Genomic DNA, 22,305 nt, shown 5'->3' with positions numbered 1-22,305 from the left:
TATTGCTTACATTATACAATATTTTAATTAATATTAAACAGTGTTGACAAGATGTTTGGAACACTACGGTGAAACATTATAAATGTTTTGTTTTTATTATAATAATTAACATCAGTACATTCTTGTAAAGATGCATATTTATTTATGTTTTTTCTGATTAGCCTATTCCATAATGTCAAAGGACAGGTGGTTTTAGTTCTAGTGAGTGATAATGTAATGCCAGTTTTTTTTATTAAAATGGTACACTGATAGTTACGAACATTCTAGTCATCTCTGATTAATTGCATAGTGTAAGTGTTGTCAGGTAAACGTTTGGGACGTCGGATGGTAAAATTCCTTTATTGGCACGCTATAGAGACACAGAGGAGTGTTTTGTGGATCCGGTTGGCTCAGCTCGGCCGTGAGTGGACTGTTACCGAGGCTCCTGACGGAGGAGGGAGGGACACACAGTCCGGATGCTCCTTCATGAGGAGAAGAGCAATACATCAACATTTCCAATGCGGTGCCAAATGTTTCTAATTCGGTAATTCGGCAGAATGCTGTTTGGGGGGGAAAGCGCATATGAAATAAACGTGGGTGGGATCCCGACTGCATTCGGAATCGGATATATAACAAAGAAACCGACGAGCTACATTTAGAGAAATATTGGAAGTATATCTGTATTCTGCACAAACTGGATGGGCTCTTGTAAGGGATGGACGCATTGTCCTTGCGTCTTCGCCGATTATCGGAGGGGATTTTATCGACATTTCTCCCTCCGAAGGTCTTATATTCATTTCCAAGTACTTAAGGAGACAATAGCACCGTTCGAGCATTTCTCATTCTAGCTGTGGGGGGCTTATAAGGCTCGTTTTGGATAATAATAATAATAAAAAAAATCAAATAAATCAACTTTATTGATGATCCATGCTGAGCGGAAGGTCTGTTTTGGGGGATTTTAAAGATTTATCGACTCGAGTGAACCGTTTGCGATAAAGAATCGGAAAATCGGCATATCATTCTGCATTTGGATGAGATTTTCCTGGTCTATTTAATACATTTATTGTTTTGAAAGTATCGTATATTACATTTATCCAAGTGAGAATATTGATAAGGGACTTTGGAACCAGAGTAGGAGATTTGGACATCATCATCATCATCATCATCACCATTTCTGAAGATCTTGGACATCTTTGTGCTGCTCTGAACTTGGGAATCGTTTGGATGCTCCGGGACGGAGGTAATGGACTTATTTCGGTCAGTTCAATAGCATAATGTGCAAGAAAACATGCTGTGACCTAGTAGTTTGTCTATATACATTTAACTGTCTTTATCAAAACGCACAGTTCATTGTGCACTATATCAAAACAGTATTGATTTGATTTATGGCATATTGTGCTGTTGTGTTGGTTATGGTGTGGTGTTTTCATGTTATAATGCATGCTAAGGGTTCAAGGAGAAATAAATCCATCATTTTACGTGGTTTGGGGTCTGAATACTCAATGCGCATCGGCCCATAGTCAAAAAATCCTCTTGGGCTCAAATGGGAATCAATGAAGACCCTACTTGATCAACTAAAAGGGCTGGTTTCCAGTTACCAGTCGTATAGGATCATCTACGAGTCTTTTATGATTGGCTCCCAATTATGGTTGAAATTCCAGTGGGGATTCTGCACACGTTCCTTTACATGTTTTTTTTTTTGTTTGTTTTTTTTTTTTACTTGGCTCGGGACGTTGTGCGCATTAGAGACCCATGAAGGGGAGATGGATGTTATTAACATGTTTATGAGAGTTGATGAGAAAACTATCTTGAGGAATGTGGGGTTGTTGTTGTTGTCAGACAAAATCGAATCGACTTCTTGTCTTGTTATGTTGAGTTATCATCTTCTGGTGGACCTTTGGAAATCTGGTGGACCTTTGGAAATAATGTGGTCATTAACAGACATTCAACTTGAACTTTGCATCCATATGGTCTATTTCTCTGAAATCACACTGGCAGTGTTTGCACATGGGACACAGCTGGCTGGCATAAGCAATAATGGCCAGTGCTTATGTAAAGATGTGGTGGAGTTGTGCTTTTGGATGGATGATGGTGCTTGATAGCAGGGCAGGTGGGAATTGCTGCATTTTTTAGTGACGCAGAGACTTTTGGCACAGTAAACCCGTCAATAGCATTGTTTGAGTGACCAGATAAACGGAAGCAGTTCCGGTTCCGCAGTCCAGAATGAGTCCCGGAGCTCTCGGTGCTGGTTTTCTTTTCTTTTCTTTCTTTCTTTTTTTTTTTTTTTTTTTTTTGGGGTGTGTCTGCGGAAAGAGCGCCGAGTGGAGCAGCGGCCGCTGGGGGCCACTGGCACATAAAACACACTCACAGATAAACCAGACGTGCCGAAGGGCCCTGAAGCTTTAATAGATATCTAATAGATTCAAAATGAGCCGTCATATACAGTGGCCACGAAAAGTACTATGGTACTACCATTTTTTTTGGACATGTGCCATTATCGTCCCATGGTATTCATGGTAACAGCATGTAAATAATATGCTGAATAAATATGGTATGCATACAGTGGCATGGTATACAGTATTACCATCTCTGTACCATGGTACCATCAAAATATTTTTTGTTTGGGACAGTGTTCATGTCATTACTGAGCTGAAATGAAATTGGATGCAGTATGCCAGCTGTTGCATCTTTTGATGTTGTGTATTATTGGTCTAGAATACCAATAAAGTGACCTTCTCTAGTTTGGTCTGCTAATTTACCATTGGGTAGAATAATAAACTAATTAAAGCACCACTTTCCCTGAAAAAAATAAGCAAATAGCTTTTAACTTAAAACAAAAATACATACATACATACATACATATAGGTCCTAATGTACTCCAAAATCAAAATAAATTAGATTTTGCATACAGAAAATTTTGCATACAGATAATGAAGCCAATTAAAGGAATTATTCACCCAAAAATTGCAATTCTCTCATCATTTTCAAACCATCCCAGATGTGTATGACTTTCTGTCTTCTGCTGAACACAAACAAAGATTTTTAGAAGCATATTTCAGTGCAAGTAAATGGGGTCCAAAACTTTGAAGCTCCAAAAAACATATAAAGGCAGAATAAAATTAAACTATAAGACTCAAGTGGTTACATCCATGTCTTCTGAAATTATATGATAAGTGTGGGTGAGAAACAGATCAATGTTTATGTCCTTTTATTCTGTAAATCTCCATCTTTGACCAGCCCTGACCAGTAGGTGGTGATATGCACGAAGAATGCAAATTGCTAAAAAACAAAAGAGGAAGAATGTGAAAATGGGCATTTATGGTTAAAAAAAGACTTAAATTATTGATGTTTCTCACCAACACCTATCCTATTGCTTCTGAAGACATGGATTAAACCACTGGAGTCATATGGATTACTTTTGTACAGCATTAATGTTATTTTGAAAGATTAAAAGGTTCTGGTCTCCATTCACTTGCATTGTATGGATCTACAGAGCTGCAGTATTCTTCTAAAAATCTTTGTTTGTGTTCTGCAGAAGAAAGAAAGTCATACACATCTGGGATGGCGTGAGGGTGAGTAAATGATGAGAGAATTTTCATTTTTAGGTGAACTATCCCTTTAAGATATGTGTGTGTGTGTGTGTGTATTATTTTATTTGGAATTGTGACATTATTTTCATGACTGTTATGCACATTTTACCACTGAATTCTCATTACCCCCACCTCATTATAATATTATAAGTTCTTGCAATGTGAAAAAAATAAATAAATAAATTGTGAAGTATTTATACATCATAGTAAAATTCTCTAGGTACTGCATTTAATTTTTTTAACTGATTCTAATAGAAAAATCACTGTTGGCCTCTATTTTTGTACTGTTATACAGTATAAAAATGACAATGCTAGGGTAATAAGAGTCATCATAAAAACAATAGGAATAGTTAAAGTAAAACATCCAGATGCAGTGAGAATTGGGGGGGTAAAATGTGCTTAAGTGTCCTGAAAATATAGTTACAATGCAAAAAAATCTTAAATGTAGGCGTTTATTTATTTATTTGGGGTTAGACTAAATATGACCAGGACATTTTCATTACAGGCTTCGTGAGAATCAGCAACTTGTGAGACATAAAAAATAAAATAAAAATTCCCTCACTAATGCAGGGAAATGCCAAAAAATGAGGCTAATAAACTGGTGAAATCATGTTTTGATTTAAATGTACTGATGTGCACAGGTTTCTTTGAGAGTTAGGTTTAGGGTTGGGGTTTAGCAACTATCATTAGTCTGGAATGAGAACAATGGAAGTCTATGATATGTCCCTTATTAATATAGTTTGTATAGCATGTCAAACCTACTTGCGAGGATATTTTCGGCAGTCCTCACTAGTTTCAAAGACTCAAAAATGGGCAAAATCATGTTTTTCTTTAAATCTACTGATATTAAAGGAATAGTTCAGCCATAGTTCATCATTTATTTACCCTTATGCTGTCTCAAATGCATATAACCTTCTTTTATAAATGGTTTAATCCATGTCTTCATGAGCTTCTCTCATGAATGTGCCAAGGAGACTGCTGATGTCAAGATTTATAGTGAAAAGGGAGTTACATTTTGCTCTGTTTCTCACCCAAAACCGATCATAACGCTTCAGAAGACATGGATTAAACCACTCAAATCGTAAGAATTACCTTTATGGTGCCTTTATGTCCATTTTGGACATCATTGATTTACAGTGTATGTATACAAACACATCATATATCCTTGAAAATACCTTAATTTGTGTTTCACAGAAGATAGAAAGTCATTTGAGTTTGAAGAATAAATGATGAGAGAATTATCATATAATTAACAGCTTTCTGTGAGGATTAGGATTAGAGGTAGGGTATAGCAAATATCATGACCCTCTTATAAAAACTATTGTGTCTTTGAGATGTCCTCTCTAATACAGTGAAACAAACACGTGTTTGTTGGTCAGTGGGCAGTTGACACGCAGGTCTCATCAGTCAATCTCTCTGCCCAGCAGTCTGTAGTTTGTCTTTACAAATAACATTCCTGACTCATAGTAATATGCAAACACACACACACACACACACACACACACACGTTAAACCTGGCAGCAGCACACCACATTCTCTGATGACTCTTTCCTCTCCCGCTGCACGATTGTGGTCTATTATTGTAATACTATAATTACCATGTAAACAAAAGCCTAATGAAATGTGGCATTTGTTCAGCCTCCAAATTTCACAGAGTAATTTGAATAAAGATCATGTGATGAAGAACTAGAACTTGATTGGCTTCAGATTTGTCAAACCCCCCCTCCCCCCGATGGATTCACTATCCTATAGATGCAACACGAGATTCCAGAAAAGCTCGTACAGATCAAACTAACCCACATTTTGTGCATTTTGAGCTCTGAAACACAACACACACTGACACCGTGAATAGTGACAGCTGGATTAGCGCACTGACGACTGCAGAATACTGAATTCACACAGTTAAACAGCTCTTGGCGATCTAACCGATTATTTGGTCCTCGTTCGCTTTATTCTCACGTGGTGTAAGCGGCTCTGTACGGTTTATGCTGATGATATGGATTATCCTATTCACAAGCATGCATATTAGATTTAATGATAAGTAGAATGCTTTGGGGCTGGCTACGAAAACAGATAACAATTCTGTTCTGGTTGTGGTAACACAAACAGCCCCTGGGCTTAATAAAGCACATTAATTGTGTTCCTAACATGTTTAATTCAGACGCTGAATGTTTTTGCTATGTATCCTGGTTTGTTGCCATTCAACATTTTGTCTAAATGTGCATATGGAATTTTTCCAAGCATTAATGCATCACGGAAGATGCCAGTGGCACTAATAGACTTTGCAGGTTGGTTTGTGTCATAGAGGCTGGTATTGTGTGCAGGTTTGAGCCTAATTAAGATGTCAGGAGTTAGAGAGACTGATGTTAGATCTTAATGAGCACCTGAGTCGTTACAGTCCCTGTACAGAGGACTTGAAGTGATAACTCACTCAGAATTAACACAAATAAATAAATTTCAATCTCATGTCTCATATATACGGAGCCCCTAATAGGACAGGGTGGGATTTTTTTTTTCTGAAAAAGTTTTGTGTGCCCTCGCAATAGATTTACCATGGTTTTACTAAAATAACCATATTTTAACCTTGATATTCGTAGTAAAACCATACAGAAAAACAAAAACTATGGTAATACAAATCATAATTTTGTAGTTTTTTTTTTTATTTTACTATAAATATATGGTATAGTAAAACTATAGTAAGATTAACAATGGTTAATCTAGGGTTAAAACATGGTTACTATACAGTATGGATACAGTATACTGTATTGAAATCATGGTTTCTGCCAAAAAAAAAAAAAAAAAGATATATGGTTACTTAACTTACATACATAGTAACCACTACAATATTATTATAATAAAACCATGGTTTCTGCCAATAACTATGGTTACTACAGTCTACAATATTGGCAATATTATTAGGTTACATTTCTTAACATTAGTAAATGCATTACGCAAACTATTGTGAGGGAGCTCAAAACTTATTGCGAAGGAACGCAAAACTTACTGAGAGGGAACGCAAAACTTATTGCAAGGGAATGCAAACTTATTGCGAGGGATGCTATACTTATTGGGAGGGAACGCAAAACTTATTGCGAGGGATGCTAAACTTATTGCGAGGGCACGCAAAACTTATTGCGAGGGATGCTAAACTTATTGCGAGGGCACGCAAAACTTATTGCGAGGGATGCTAAACTTATTGGGAGGGAACGCAAAACTTATTGGGAGGGAATGCAAAACTTATTGCGAGGGAACGCAAAACTTATTGCGAGGGATGCTAAACTTATTGCGAGGGATGCTAAACTTATTGGGAGGGAACGCAAAACTTATTGCGAGGTATGGCAAAACGTATTGCGAGGGAACGCAAAACTTATTGCGAGGGATGCTACATTTATTGTGAGGGAACGCAAAACTTATTGCGAGGGAACGCAAAACTTATTGCGAGGGAGCGCAAAACTTATTGGGAGGGAATGCAAAACTTATTGCGAGGGAACGTAAAACTTATTGCGAGGGATGCTAAATTTATTGTGAGGGAACGCAAAACTTATTGCGAGGGAACGCAAAACTTATTGCGAGGGAGCGCAAAACTTATTGGGAGGGATGCTAAACTTATTGCGAGGGAACTCTAAACTTATTGCAAGGGATGCTAAACTTATTGCGAGGGAACTCTAAACTTATTGCAAGGGATGCTAAACTTATTGCGAGGGAACTCTAAACTTATTGCAAGGGATGCTAAATTTATTGCGAGGGAACGCAAAACTTATTGCGAGGGAGCGCAAAACTTATTGGGAGGGAACACAAAACTTATTGCGAGGGAGCGCAAAACTTATTGGGAGGGAAAGCAAAACTTATTGCAAGGGAACGTAAAACTTATTGCGAGGGAACGCAAAACTTATTGCGAGGGATGCTAAACTTATTGCGAGGGAACTCTAAACTTATTGCAAGGGATGCTAAACTTATTGTGAGGGAACGCAAAACTTATTGTGAGGGAACGCAAAACTTATTGGGAGGGAAAGCAAAACTTATTGTGAGGGAACGCAAAACTTATTGCGAGGGAACGCAAAACTTATTGTGAGGGAACGCAAAACTTATTGTGAGGGAACGCAAAACTTATTGGGAGGGAATGCAAAACTTATTGCAAGGGAATGCAAAACTTATTGAGAGGGAACACAAACTATTGTGAGGGAGCTCAAAACTTATTGCGAGGGAACACTAAATTTATTGCGAGAGAACGAAAAACTTATTGCGAGGGAACGCTAAACTTATTGCGAGGGAACGCAAAATTTATTGCCAGGGAACGCAAACTATTACGAGGGAATGCAAACTATTATGAGGGAATGCAAACTATTACGAGGGAATGCAAACTATTGTGAGGGAATGCAAAATGCATTGCGAGGTATGGCAAAACGTATTGCGAGGGAACGCAAAACTTATTGCGAGGGATGCTAAATTTATTGTGAGGGAACGCAAAACTTATTGCGAGGGAACGCAAAACTTATTGCGAGGGAGCGCAAAACTTATTGGGAGGGATGCTAAACTTATTGCGAGGGAACTCTAAATTTATTGCGAGAGAACGAAAAACTTATTGCGAGGGAACGCTAAACTTATTGCGAGGGAACGCAAAATTTATTGCCAGGGAACGCAAACTATTACGAGGGAATGCAAACTATTATGAGGGAATGCAAACTATTACGAGGGAATGCAAACTATTGTGAGGGAATGCAAAATGCATTGCGAGGTATGGCAAAACGTATTGCGAGGGAACGCAAAACTTATTGCGAGGGATGCTAAATTTATTGTGAGGGAACGCAAAACTTATTGCGAGGGAACGCAAAACTTATTGCGAGGGAGCGCAAAACTTATTGGGAGGGATGCTAAACTTATTGCGAGGGAACTCTAAACTTATTGCAAGGGATGCTAAACTTATTGCGAGGGAACTCTAAACTTATTGCAAGGGATGCTAAACTTATTGCGAGGGAACTCTAAACTTATTGCAAGGGATGCTAAATTTATTGCGAGGGAACGCAAAACTTATTGCGAGGGAGCGCAAAACTTATTGGGAGGGAACACAAAACTTATTGCGAGGGAGCGCAAAACTTATTGGGAGGGAAAGCAAAACTTATTGCGAGGGAACGTAAAACTTATTGCGAGGGAACGCAAAACTTATTGCGAGGGATGCTAAACTTATTGCGAGGGAACTCTAAACTTATTGCAAGGGATGCTAAACTTATTGTGAGGGAACGCAAAACTTATTGGGAGAGAAAGCAAAACTTATTGTGAGGGAACGCAAAACTTATTGCGAGGGAACGCAAAACTTATTGTGAGGGAACGCAAAACTTATTGTGAGGGAACGCAAAACTTATTGGGAGGGAATGCAAAACTTATTGCAAGGGAATGCAAAACTTATTGAGAGGGAACACAAACTATCGTGAGGGAGCTCAAAACTTATTGCGAGGGAACACTAAATTTATTGCGAGAGAACGAAAAACTTATTGCGAGGGAACGCTAAACTTATTGCGAGGGAACGCAAAATTTATTGCCAGGGAACGCAAACTATTACGAGGGAATGCAAACTATTACGAGGGAATGCAAACTATTGTGAGGGAATGCAAAATGCATTGCGAGGGAAAAGCAAAACTTATTTCAGAAAAATAATTCCTATCCTGTCCTTTAAGGGGCACTGTACCGTACATATACAGTGAAATAAGTAAAAAAAGTAGTCTTCAAAAACAACAGGAATTTTTCCTGGCCTCTCTCTTGTTGAATATTCTGTTTTACTAAGAAATAGGCCTACATCGGATTACTTCCATAATACTTAGGGTTAGGGATTTGTCTTTTGTATTCGAGTTCTAGAGTTCTATTGTTTCTAGTGTTGACTGAAGGCGAGGCATTTATCTATGTTTGTTATTGGCTGATGAGGTATAAAGGAGAAGCTCTAAGCAGCTTTGTGAGAAAGCAAAAATCGCTTTTAGTGGCGGATAAGAGGGAGATAATATCAAATAAATCCTGGGGCCTGCGTTAGCATGCAGCATTAGCCGTGTAATAGCACGTGGATTGCGGTTTGACATAGAGGTATCAGATGGCCGCCAGCAGTTTACTGCAGCTCGTCTTAATCGTTGATGGTTAGCAGTTGTTTAAGATGCTTGCAGAGACTGATCGCTGAAACACTGTCCAGGCTTTTTTTATATTCTGGGCACAAATTCCCCTATGGCTTCAACAGAAGTCTGCAATGTGTTGATAACCCGCTCACTATCAGTTCCTGTCACGGATGGCAAAGGAAACTACATGTTTTGCTTCAGAAGCACCTCTCTGTCTGGGAATGTATCAGCACTTCGGGAGTAATTTAAAAGATCTGCAGGAAAAATATTGAATTGTTCCAGAGGCGGTTAGATGACTTATTAAGACTGAAAAAGACACAAATATTGATGTGCTGTTTGGATTGTAAGGCGCCCCTAAAGGGCCATGGCGGTGGGGAAAAAAATTTGTTTGGTCAGGAAAAAAATAAGCAAATGCTTTTGCATTCTCTCGCAAAACTTTACGATCCCCGGAGAATTTTTGCGTGCTCTCACAAAACTTTTGCGTTCTCTCGCAAATTATTTTGCTTATAATGACAACTGTCTACTGTGTATTCCAGCATTATTCCAAAAAAGAAGAGAAAGCCAGTGCAATGAATAAGTGAAGCCCAAAAGACAATACTTAACAATGCACGAATAATTTTCAATTTATGAATGTGTGAAAATAAAGACAACACAGTTAAATGCATTACATTAAATGCGAGTGGTAAAATGGAAATGGAATGATGTGGCGCATATTTGAATTGCATATTATAATTTAACAATTATTGTTACAAATAACAATTTTTGTTGTAGTGATGTTGTTCTTTCAATAAAAATTGCTTCATTATGTGGAAAGTCATGTCAGGTTTCTTAGTAAATCTATAGATACACAGATTTTACATAACAAAGGATAATAAGATTTGTTAAGGTCCAGAACGACTCATGGTGTGTTCCATTCAGAAGCGATCATCCCTATGCCCTATTGGCCCATTTGCACATGATAAATTGGCCCATTGTTCAAAGGTGCCATGGTTTGTTCCTGGCAGGCAGCAGATGCCCTAACCCCTCCTCCACCCTAATCCTAACCAAATGGAGCCTGTAGGGCAGAGTAGCCTGCCAGGAACAACGGATGGCACCTTTCTCCCATCGCAGATAAATGGCCACATAAACATACAGTACGTACATATAAAATAATAGTTTATATTTGAGCATATATGAAATTCAAATTCCACTATTGTTTGGGAAAACATGCTACATATATAAAACGGTAGTTTTTGTAGCATTTTAAAATATGTTGCATTTTGAATTGCATTAAAATTAATATATTTTATATGTTTTTGCATATGCCATATATCAGATTTATGTATGATGTAATGATGCAATGCAGAAAGGAGTCACTGTATCTTCTCACTCTTTACAAGTTTACAAGATACAGTTTTCCACAAAAAGTTGGCACTGGCACCTGTCATCTCGACTTATTTCTCATAAAGGCAATGTTTTGCGAGAGAACGCAAAATAATTTGTGAGAAAACAAAGTTTCTCGGGGGAACACATAGTTTTGCGAGAGAACGCGAAAGCATTTGCTTCCCCCCCCCAACAAGGCTAATCATTTTTTCCCCACCACCTTGGCCCTTTAGGGGCTCCGTAAAACTGAAGTAGTGGTGGATGGTTTGACCATATATCACAAGGAAATTCATATCACAGTAATAATATATATCACAATATATGCTAGTTATAATAAAAAAAATAAAAAATAAACTCTACCTCAATCCTGGTGGTGGAGGACAAGTCTCTGTTGCCTCCACTTCTGAGACCGTCAATCCGCGCATCTTATCACGTGACTCGTTGTGTATGACACCGCGGAGACTCACAGCATGTGGAGGCTCATGCTACTCTCCATGATCCACGCACAACTTACCACACGCCCCACTGAGAGCGAGAACCACTAATCACGACCACGAGGAGGTTACCCCATGTGACTCTACCCTCCCTAGCAACCGGGCCAATTTCGTTGCTTCGGAGACCTGGCTGGAGTCACTCAGCACGCCCTGGATTCGAAATCACGACTCCAGGGGTGATAGTCAGCGTCAATACTCGCTGAGCTACCCAGGTCCTGTTTTCATGCTTATTAACGATGTGTAGATGGTTTTAATTTGGTCAATAATTGGCCGATAAATATCAAGCAGCCAATACATCTGTGCCTACAGAAAATGATAGTTTCAGTTAGGCTCTAAATTCTGATTGAACAAGTCACATTTGAAGCCGTTTCTTCAACTTCTGGCAATTTCATGTCCAAGGGGTTGATTTTTATTAGCTAAAACAAACAGATTTAAACTTTTTTCTTTTTGTTTTATGACTAAAACTGACTTGATGCTTTTTATGTATAGATTTGACTGTTTTAGCCTTGTCCCAGACCCAGACTTTCAATATTAAACTATGACAATGTATTATAAAAATACAAATTATTACATAAAACTGCGATAATCTAAACAAAGAGTGAAATAAACAAATAATTTCAATATTTATCGTGTCCCACAGTTGTGGAGTCATTTCCACCACACTAAACAATTTTGCCCCTAATTTAGTGTTTTCAAAAGTTAGTGTACTTGTTAACCAAGTGGACAAAAGAGCATGCTTGAGATGAAATATGAGACAAAACAAAGAAAAATCAAGGGACGTATAACATTTTATTGGGCGTCATTTCCAATAAAGCTGTCATACTGTCACACGGTATACTGTATACTGTCATATTACCCAGCCTTACTTGAAGAGATGGAGGAAATGAAAGGGAGCAACAGGAAACACACACACACACAGAGAGAGAAGGAACTGCAGGAGGGTTAAAAGGAGAAATTGAGGTGCAGAATAAATGCAGTGGTCACATGGCTGTTGAGCTGTCAGGCAGACGGTTACAGGGAGAGGCAATCTGTCCATGAGCTTCACCAATCCGCAGGATGTGTCATGCCTGTCAAAGATACCATTCATGTGGAATTCACTTTGACATGCATCTATTTCCTGCAGCAAAACTAAAGCCAGAAGGGAGCACAAAGAGAGACAGATACAGTGGGTATCCATTCAGAATAGGCTTTCTACCACCGCGATCACCGCGTGAATGGGTCATCAGCAGCTCTAAACCGCTAAGAGGCGCTATAACCATAGAATTTCAACAGACCAGGGCTGAACGCCTCAGAGCTCTTTCTGTGAAGAGAAAGAGTTTTTTTTCTCCCCATTTTCTCCCCAGTTTGGAATACCCAATTCCCAATGCGCTCTAAGTCCTTGTGGTGGCATAGTGACTCGCCTCAATCCAGGTGGCGGAGGACGAATCCCAGCTTCACGCCATCCACCGCGGCATCCACGCACAACTCACCACGTGCCCCACCGAGAGCGAGAACCACATTATAGCGACCACGAGGAGGTTACCCCATATGACTCTACCCTCCCTAGCAACCGGGCCAATTTGGTTGCTTAGGAGACCTGGCTGGAGTCACTCAGCACACCCTTTGAACTCGAGAACTCCAGGGGTGGTAGTCAGCGTCTTTACTTGCTGAGATACCCATGCCCCCACCCATGTTTTCTATTTTTAAACAGGATTATCAAATGTGAATTAATTCATTTATATGTGAACCACTGTATCATACTGTATGTTATATTATCCTGGCAATAAAAATGAAAGAAAAGTGAACAGAATCATTCTTCATGGAAGCATCAAATTAAATATTGTAAAATATTTTAGTAAGAGTCGCAAATTTCCATTAGAGGTATTAAGCTGGAAGTGTAGTGATTACATTATTTGTATAATATTTGTCTCAATACATGCGTTTGAGTTTTACGCTCCATGCAATAACCAGACACGCTATGCAGTTTAAAACTGTAGGTTGCATGCATTGTTAGTCGCTATCTGTCTAGTATTTTATTAGTAGTTGCTATTAACCGATGTTGCCACAAAGCTCGATAATATTGAGTGTTTGCACCCTTGTGTAAATAGCATTTGTCAACGGCTGTTCACACCCCAATAGTCTCTTGGCAACAGTGAGAGTGTCGTTCCAGTGGCGTGGAGCGTTACTGAGTGTAACTATTTTGTGTACACAGTGTATTATAGATGTATTATAGGAACTGAGGTTGAAATATCAAAATTCCCCCCAAAATACACACCTTTGGCAAAATTTATGCCGTTGGCTTTAACACAGACAAAATGATCGAAAAAAACAAAAATGAAAAAGACAAAAGTGTCCCAAAGGTCGCACAAGGGTTAACCCGTGTTGTACTGTAAATGACACGCTAGTAGATAGTCACGTTCTGGAAATATACACACATGAACTGATAGGTCAGCGGTGGTGTGTTTCGGCACTCTAGCAAAACATCGTCGGATTGAATCACGCTTTTCTTATCTAATTGTTTACAAGCACGGCGGCTTGTAACTTGTCAACCCGAGTTGGAGTTAAATTTTCCCATTCTTTTTCCTGTCTCCACTCTTAATGTTTTCTTTAATAGTACTTATAATAATATATAACATGAATATAAATGTAGTTTTAGTATAGTAATATTGTTGTAAATCATAAACAGATTCGATGCAATTAACCATGGCGTTACTAATTTTGTGAATAAATTTGTATTTATGCAAAAAAAAAAAAAAAAAAAGGCATGTCACATGTCAGCTGGGTACATTTACTTCAAGTTATAAGATAACGGAGTTCTCTGGTGACAATCGAATGCTCGAGGTGGCCGTTAAAAGGTGCTATTATCTACCCCATCCCCCATGTGAACACAGACAAAGGTAATGTGGTGGGTGGTTGTGACACTCCAAAAGATTGAAATAGATTTGGACGTTTAGACTTTCACACAGATCTTTGGAAACAAATAAGTGAACTACCCTCATGCTATTGTTCTGTATTAATGTAACTAAGATGAAATATAAACTTTATCATGTAATCAGGAAAGCTGCCGCACTATGTGACTGTACCGCCTATGGTTTTACCTTAAAACACAATTGTGATGACAAATATATGGTTAATTGTATAAATTATATACAGTATAAAACCAAATGACCAACAATAATCTTATAGGACACAGAGTCAGAATCAGCCACAGCGCAAAATGGAATGAAATGGAAATAAAAACCACGCAATGCTGAAATAATGTCTGCATTTGTTTTAAATGTTGAAATTCACTTCAGCAATATCAAATGTTACTATATATAATCAAATGTGTATTTATTAAAAACAAACAATTAGATAAGAAAAGCGTGATTCAATCCGACGATGTTTTGCTAGAGTGCCGAAACACACCACCGCTGACCTATCAGTTCATGTGTGTATATTTCCAGAACGTGACTATCTACTAGCGTGTCATTTACAGTACAACACGGGTTAACCCTTGTGCGACCTTTGGGACACTTTTGTCTTTTTCATTTTTGTTTTTTTCGATCATTTTGTCTGTGTTAATGCCAACGGCATAAATTTTGCCAAAGGTGTGTATTTTGGGGGGAATTTTGATATTTCAACCTCAGTTCCTATAATACATCTATAATACACTGTGTACACAAAATAGTTACACTCAGGACCTGCAGGACAAAATTGTCCCCATTGAAACCCATTAAAACTGCAATATTTGATCCTAGTGCCATTAAAGCATAAAATCATGAGTTCTATGATATTATGCTTTCATTCTGGAGCCCTGGCTTCAAAATTTACATTTTAATATTTTCCACCAGATGGCACCATTTTTCTCATGTTTAGCCTATGGAGCAAATACATGCTTTTTCCCTATTTTCTGTTTGCTGTATTATAGAGCACTGCAGGACAATTGAATAAATGATGCAGATAAAATTGTGTGGGTGTGTTGGTATGGATGTCAAAGTGTGTTTTGTATGTGTGATTGTGTGTGTGTGTGTGTGTGTGTGTGTGTGTGTGTGTGTGTGTGTGTGTGTGCGTGTGTGTGTGTGTAAAAAACAACAGTGGCATTATGTAAACAAACTGGCATTTAAAGGGTTAAAATCCTGATAATGAATGAATATTTGGTAGTTATGATCAGGACTGATGTTGGTTAAAAATTCTAAGTCAGTGAAAGTGGAAAATATTATAAATATATAATATTTTTATGGCAGTTTTTTGATGCAGAAATTTTTGTCCTCTAAGGACCTCAGAGTAACTTTTTTAAATTGACGACACAAGGGTTAAAAGCATTGTTGTTGTTGTTGTTTTCAATAGGGCTAACAAATAAAATTACGAATGTTCACAGTGTGTTTTCATTTAGATTTTCAGGAGGATAATTCAATAACTAATACCTATGAAGCAGCTGACACTGTATAACCGCCTCGCCATGTTTGTGACCAAAATTCCATATACCAGAGATCCTCTATACAGATATACGTAACAACTGCTGCTTTTTTAACATTGGAGAGAGCGTGGTGGTCAAGTCACAGTTTGATACCATGCAAACGAATGGGTTGAGCCGTGTCTTCTCTTTTAAAACAGCAAATTTATCGTAGTAAACTCCACACACAGTACATTTCAAAAGGATTGTTTAGTGTAAAACATGATGAAGATTAGTGTACAGGCGGTCAGTTCATTAAATGATGAGCTGTTTCCTCACAAAAGCAGTTTATTCAGTGTAAAGAAGCATCTCCTACATAGACATCCATTAAAAAAAATGGCCTGTTGTCTCCTCACCAGTGTACCGACCATAGAATGTCTATGGGACCGCCATGTTATGCTATTTTAGGCTAAGCATGTAGTCTCCTCTATGTAAGAAGGGTTCTGCATCAACCTTCAATGTGCTGCAATGTGGGATGCGGCAAAAGCCGGCTACATTTTTGTCTTTTTAATTATAAATCATGAAAAGGTGATACTGCTGTTTGACCAGAGCCAAAATGTCATTTTTATTTCAATAAATTTGATCTTTTAGTGGCATGGCTTCATTTCACCAAAGTCAAGTAGCAATGAAGGGGAAGAGCACGGATAAAAACACTTGTGGGTCTTTGCTCATTTATTCAGACATCATCGATTCGGATACAATTAAACTGGAAATGCACATAGGATGATGTTATCCATAACACCCAGAATGTCGTAACTGTAATAAAAAGGCACTATAATGTGTATATATTAATGTTAGTCAATAAACAACACATCATAAGATTACGAAGCACAGACTTTATTCACACCACAGTGTAAACATATTTGTCATACACACTAATATGCCTCGATTGCTTCACGAGTTAAAGCAGCTCTTACATTCATACAGACGGGATCATCACAGATGTTTTGTAATATTGTGATCAAATCAGAGCAGAAAACAACACAAACAAGTGTAACTTCTGAATGTGAGATATTCACGGTGATAAAATATATTTAAATGTCCGCAAAAGTCAATTCTGGCTATATTTGTGCTGACGTCAGACCTGTATATACCTTTCCTGGGACTTTGCATGGATCAAAAGCATCATTGCGCCTCCTGGTGGTGATTTTGCGAACGTGTCTCACGTGTGAGAATTTAACGTTTTCAAGCGGCGGTGCTCACCGCGGTAGTAAGGTTCAATCTGGTTGCTTACTCACGGTACACCTTTTCCACTGACAGAGTCCCAGATCTGGTGCCTACTCTGCCCTGTTCCCCACCAAAGAAAAGGTGGATGTGGGCCAGAAGATTCGAGTCCGTAAAGACTCAATCTGCTGGTCTCAAATCAGGAACCGCTAACGCAAACCGAGGGGCGGGACAATATCTCCAATACAAAGTTGTTGTTTTTTAAATCTTGTTTTGCAATGTAAATATCTAAACATCCTTTAAACAAGATAAATGATAAGAAAACATAAGATATTAAGTCTTGTTTTTAGAGAGATCTAACAAAATTTTATGAGGTTTATGCTTAAAATAAAATAAAATAAAAATAAATAATAAAAAAAAAACTCTTTGCCTAGCGGGTAAGAAAATAAACTTAATTCAAAGGGAAAATGTGTTTATTTTTCTTACCCAACTTGGAAAATAGTGCATACATAAAAATAAAAAATTTCACAAAATCTCTGAAACCAAGACTGTATATCTTGTGTCAAGAGAAAAATACTGAATTAGTCAATTATAAAAAAAATAATAAAAAAAAAATTTAAGTGAAAAATGCAAAATGCAAAATAAGACTAGATTGAAATGCTCATATTTTGCATTCTTTTATCATTTAAAATAATAATAATAATAATTATTATTATTATTATTATTATTATAATACAATCAGCATAACAATTTGAGTTGAATTCAGTTCAGAACTCGAAGTAAGACTTGTGACTGTGATTGACCATGTTTGTTTTGCGGCAGGTAAGAGTACTTATTAATGCAGACAGTGGAAACGCAGCCGCTTCTGAGAAAGGTTTGCAGATTTGCCTTGCCATTTCGCACCATTAGATGATAGAGGACAAACCCCTCGTGAAGTAATGAACCAGGATCATTAACATCAAAGAGTCATGTCTGCATGGAAGCCGAAAACCGGGGCAGGAGTTGAAACTGTCTGTAATGAGACTGATGGAAAACATTATGACAGACAGAACTAATGGATAAAAATTGATAGATTTCCTACAGTATAGCCCTGTGCTTCACCACAGTATTTAATTTTCAATTTTATTGTTTTGAACGCTCCGGTTTGGGGTCAGACTGCCGAGATGAGAAGAGCTCGACCTCCTCAGGCAGACTAATTTCATTTGAGATGCTCCTCAATCTCTCGTTCATTCAACCCTTCATCTTCTCATTTTCCAATCGCATGAGAAGTGAATTAGCAGCAGATACTTGAATTAATTCCCATGAAACCCAAATTATCCCCCAAGAGCACTTGTTTTATGAAATATTACATTCCTCATTTGCATCGAGGTTTCTAAACTCAATAGCATCACTAAATGTTACTTAAGGATAAAAATGACATATCAGTGGCATACAAATGCTGTTCGCTTGCAGACGAGAGCGTTTGGTGCAGACCCCAAGTCCTTTTGATGCCAGAGTGGTCTGGGGTTGAGTTTATGTGGATTTCAGCATAGTTCACAATTAGTACAAACACTAACTTTACAGATGTCAAATAAGGGTCTCTAACCCAGCTAAAAGCAGCTTTTGATGGAAGGCGACTTTTACGGTTTCTAGCTGATCTAAGATGGTGATTTAATGGTCATTGCCTGGTCCAAACTTGTCTAGATAGTTAAAGCCGAGGTCTATCTGGAAGACCATCTTCATTACACTTGTTAGAACTACTAGACCACCTTAGACCAGCAAGAAAGCAACATTAAACCACATTAAGCTGGTATAACCTGTTTTTGTTTGTTTGTTTTTTCCAGCAGGGATATGACTTGTTCAACATCTTCAACAAAATGCTGATATATTTGAAAAATTAAATAACAGGATTCCCAGCCTTTTTGATCAATCGATTTCTGACTTTTCCAGGCTTTTTTGATAACTGGATACAGATTTTTCAAAAATAATTTCGATACAGACTGATCATATTAAATGAATCATTTAGATTTGATTTGTGAATCAATTCAACTTATTCATTATAAAGAACGATTCACTGACAAATTGGACAAATATTACATGTAAGCAAGTTTTATTCTACACAAGAGCAATATCTTATGGAAGCCCTGAAGTGCAAGGTGAAAAAAAAATTTCAGTAGGTGAATTTTTTGTTGTTGTTGTCTTAGAAGGTACTACAATTGCCATATAATTTTCCCAGAATTTTTTTCTCTATTTTTTCCTCTGAAATTTTTATTCTCAGATTTGTTTTTCACTCTGAGATTTTTTTTCTCTCTAAAATGTTTTTTTCTTTTTTCTCTCTGAATTTTTTCCTCTGAAATTTTTTCTGATTTTTTTTCCTCACTGAAATTTTTTTCTCTGATTTTTTTTCCTCGCTGAATTTTTTTTCTCAGATTTTTTTCCCTGAAATTTTTTTCTCTGATTTTTTTCCTCACTGAAATTTTTTTCTCTGATTTTTTTTCTCACTGAAATTTTTTTCTCTGATTTTTTTTTCCTCACTGAAATTTTTTTCTCTGATTTTTTTTCCTCTGAAATTTTTTTCTCTGATTTTTTTCCTCACTGAAATTTTTTTCTCTGATTTTTTTCCTCACTGAAATTTTTTTCTCTGATTTTTTTTCCTCACTGAAATTTTTTTCTCTGATTTTTTTTCCTCTGAAATTTTTTTCTCTGATTTTTTTCCTCACTGAAATTTTTTTCTCTGATTTTTTTTCCTCACTGAAATTTTTTTCTCTGATTTTTTTTCCTCACTGAAATTTTTTTCTCTGATTTTTTTTCCTCACTGAAATTTTTTTCTCTGATTTTTTTTCCTCGCTGAATTTTTTTTCTCTGATTTTTTTTCCTCACTGAAATTTTTTTCTCTGATTGTTTTTCCTCACTGAATTTTTTTTCTCTGATTTTTTTTCCTCACTGAAATTTTTTTCTCTGATTTTTTTTTCCTCGCTGAATTTTTTTTCTCTGATTTTTTTTCCTCACTGAAATTTTTTTCTCTGATTTTTTTTCCTCACTGAATTTTTTTTCTCAGATTTTTTTTTCAGTCTGAGAATTTTTAAAATGTTCTCTAAAATGTTTTTTTTTTCTCTGATTTTTTTTCTCTGAAATTATTTCTTTGAAATTATTTTCTCTATGAAATGTTTCTTTTCTCTGAAATTTTTTTCTCTGATTTTGTTTTTTCCTTTCTGAAATATATAGCTCATTAAAAAAGTTAGAAATATCAAAAGCAGAAAAAAAAATCGATATACAATTTCCATCACTTTTGAGGTTTTATCAATTTCCTTGACATTATAAGCCTGGAAAACACCATTTTAAAATTCCCTGATTTTTTCAGGTTTTCCATAACAGTGGGAATCCTGAAAAAACTGTTTACATGAGATTATTGATCACTGAAATTATTTAATTTTTCTCCGTTCTTGACATCAAAACGTAAACTGACGTGCACACAAAACGTGCAGATTTAGTAAGCTGACTGAACGCTGATAAGTATTAACACAAAACGCTAAAAACTGGGTAACAAGCAAAAATCTTGGCTTGTGTAAACTTTATGAATTTGTTTCTGATAAAACAACATCGTTTAACGTATTTGCATCACCTTACATGTTGTAAACCTTCCGTCCAATCTCATTTATCAAGACTGACATTTGTATCTGTTCCAGCTGTAGTATTCCTGGCTGATGAAGCTGTTTCCTCTCCACAATCTCCCTCCAACAGTCTGGGTGATTTTTCCAGCACAGCTGCAGTGGCACGGAAGAAGCGACCTTTGTTTATATTGTTTCTCAACAGCGTTTTAAATGCAGTCTGGATCTTGTAAAGCTCAACTAATCACTGTAGTGATTATGTTTGCCCACTATCTTCCCGACTAAGTACACCATTTATCAGCCTGTGACAAACTTCCAAGGTGTTTCTGTTTGATTAATATCTTTTTAATGTATACCTAGTGCTGAGCAATTGAATTCTGCCCTCTAGTACAAGACCGCAAGCCCAGCCGCTCCTATGAGTCCTTCAACGCCTGACTTAACACGTCTTGAGCAAAATCGATGCAGGTTTTAGACTTGAGAACATGTGTCAAATAGTTCAATATCAGGACTCTAGCTGAGTCCACGTTTGTAAAGTCTCAATCTGTGGCACGTGTCTTAGACTTGGTTCGGGCAAACTTCAGAATTGAAGAATATACTTTAATTGAATTCATTAGTCGGAAATTGAATTAAATTGACCACACCCACAAGAATGTTAAACTAGAATTTGAATTACAATGACAGAAAGTGATATTTAATGAATTGCAATTGGAAGAAATTCCACTTCAGAGGAATTTTATTAGTTCAACACAAGTTTTGTAACACAAAATTAATAATTACTTTAATTTTGACAAATCACACCTTTTTATTCCTTTATGCATTAAACATTTTTCTCAACTGATAAGATATATTTTTCTAAACTTAGTTCAATATGGTCAGATTTGAATAAAACATATTTTAATTTAACAATGTCCACCACTTTGTTTTTCGAAATAAAAAAAATTTAGATAACTTTTATTATTATTATTATTTATAAATATTGACCTAAAATGTTAAACAATTGATTATATAATATAAATTGAAAATTATAATAGAATTTTTTTCCACAATGGTCTTTAAAATTATTTAATTTGTTATTTTTTTTAAAAATATAATTGTTATTAATTTTTATTTAAATTAGTTATATTAATATTTAAAATTATATTTAAAGTGTAAAAAATACATACTATTTAGATAAGTTTTTTTTTAAAATTGTATTTATTTATTTATTTTTTCCCCCTTTTTTCCCAATTTGGAATGCCCAATTCCCAATTTTTAAGTCCTTGTGGTCGCGTAGTGATTCGCCTCATTCCGGGTGGCGGAGGACGAATCTCAGTTGCCTCCGCGTCTGAGACCGCGGCTTGTTGAGCACGTCGCCATGGAGACGTAGCGTGTGTGGAGGCTTCACGCCAACGAACAACATTATAGCAACCACGAGGAGTTTACCCCATGTGACTCTACCCTCCCTAGCAACCGGGCCAATTTGGTTGCTTAGGAGACCTGGCTGGAGTCACTCAGCACACCCTGGGATTCGAACTAGCGAGCTAGCGAATTTTAGCACTGAGCTACCCAGGCCATTTTATATATATAAAATTTAAAAGATGATATTTCTGGAAATACCCATATGTTGTGTGTGTAATAACA

General features: G+C 36.9%; 1 protein-coding gene across 2 annotated transcripts in view; it reads left to right on the top strand.

Annotated features, from left to right (window-relative positions):
- Positions 1–489: 489 nt before the first annotated feature.
- The window catches only part of lrfn1 (leucine rich repeat and fibronectin type III domain containing 1), a 156,401-nt gene continuing 134,585 nt past the window's right edge, over positions 490–22,305 (top strand). Inside the window, exons 1-2 of one of the 2 annotated variants that reach the window (XM_051666242.1) lie at positions 490–1,219; positions 20,764–21,005. The gene's annotated coding sequence lies outside the window, so the exon portion shown is untranslated. The remainder of the gene's footprint in view (positions 1,220–20,763; positions 21,006–22,305) is intronic. The other variant, XM_051666241.1, reaches the window with a different exon arrangement.

Source organism: Myxocyprinus asiaticus, chromosome 31, assembly GCF_019703515.2.
Source record: "Myxocyprinus asiaticus isolate MX2 ecotype Aquarium Trade chromosome 31, UBuf_Myxa_2, whole genome shotgun sequence".
Taxonomy (NCBI): Eukaryota; Metazoa; Chordata; class Actinopteri; order Cypriniformes; family Catostomidae; genus Myxocyprinus; species Myxocyprinus asiaticus.
Note: the sequence above shows the minus strand (reverse complement) of the source record. Positions and strands in the feature narration are given on the sequence as shown.